Consider the following 1,569-nt stretch of genomic DNA (forward strand, 5'->3'; position numbering starts at 1 on the left):
TCTCTCTCTCTCTCTCTCTCTCTCTCTCTCTCTATATATATATATATATATATATATATCTGTATGTGGGTGTGTGTAGTTTTGACCATATACGTTTTTATTTTCTCAGTGATTACTATTTATGTTACTATGATTATGCAAACTCTATTTATAGTTGAGCTACATAGTATTCTATGGTTATGTGACCTTGTATAACTTACATTCTTTGGAATTAATAACTGTCTTATCTAATTCATTGGCTTGGTATTATATGTACTCATCACTAATTCAAACCTCTAGCTCTCCTTAAGTTGTGTATATCTTCTCTCAATATGTTGAGTACATATTGGGGAAATCTTTCTTCTCCTATCTGGACAGGTAACTCACTCACTCTTTTCTTTAGAATGTGTGGTTTCTTATTGCATCTTCTCAGACCTCGAGCTTCTGTATAAATACCTAGATAACGGGAAAGTCCCATTGAACATATTGTTAACATTTATTGGCTTGTTTATTTTTTGTCTCTCCCATAGGCTGCAAGCTCCATGCAGGCAGGAAGCATGTCTTTACTGTTCAGCCCTGTATGCCCAGCACACAGTGTGGTCCCTCGCCCAGAGGAGGGGCTCGAGAAATATTTATGGCATGGAATGGAAAGAATACACAGTATTGTAATTCCTTGAAGCTAGATTATCTCCAAAAGCTCTATTTCAGGGGGAAAAAAATCTTTTATTTTTTATTTACATGGCTAAAAGACAATTTGTGTGGTGGTCTTAATAATAATTTGCCCTAAAGATAATTTAAGTCTCACCCTTTTAAAAGACAGACTGTATTTTCAGCCTTTCAAAGGGAATTGTGCCCTCTTTAAAAAATCTGTTTGTGAAATAAGAGGACCTTGATGATACTAGTTTTAGGGCAAAGAACCTGGAAATACTTAGATACCTCTGCTTTTCCTTACTCCAAATAGCTTAAGATACATTTGCTAGCTGAGTGACCTTGAGCAAATTATTTATCCTTTCTGTGTTTCAGTTTACTTATATGTAAAATGAGAGTAATAGTAGTACTTATCTCAAAGGGTTCTTGTAAAGATTAAAAGAGTTACTATATGTAAAGTGTTTATAAATGTACTTCGAAAAAAATACTGCCAGATAACTGCTTACCATTTAGGTACACTGAATTATCAGGCATGTGACCTATTCTTGGGAAGTTTGGGGAATACATAGTCATTGCAGTAAACAAAATAATAAATTAAATTATGCCATATGGAAAAAGCAATCATTTATCTTAGATGATAAAATACAGCAATATTCCTTAAAAAGATCTTCTACTGTTGGATATTGTGGCAGGAATTCTATTTGCCTACCTGGCATTTATTTTCTCACTTTCCAACTTCTTTCCTAGCAGAATCCAGTTCCATTCAGGTTATCTGCTCTCCACAAAGCCATGTGCTTTAGGAGAAGCCGATCCTGTCCCCAGCTCTAGGGCATGAGCCCTGATTTGGCTAAGCAAATCATGATAATCCCACTTCTCTCCTCTTGTCAATGATCGATTTAGAAATGGCCATGTGATCCAAGTTTGGCCAATAACATGTGAGAC

This window comes from Galeopterus variegatus, unplaced genomic scaffold (assembly GCF_000696425.1).
Source record: "Galeopterus variegatus unplaced genomic scaffold, G_variegatus-3.0.2 Scaffold5087, whole genome shotgun sequence".
NCBI lineage: Eukaryota > Metazoa > Chordata > Mammalia > Dermoptera > Cynocephalidae > Galeopterus > Galeopterus variegatus.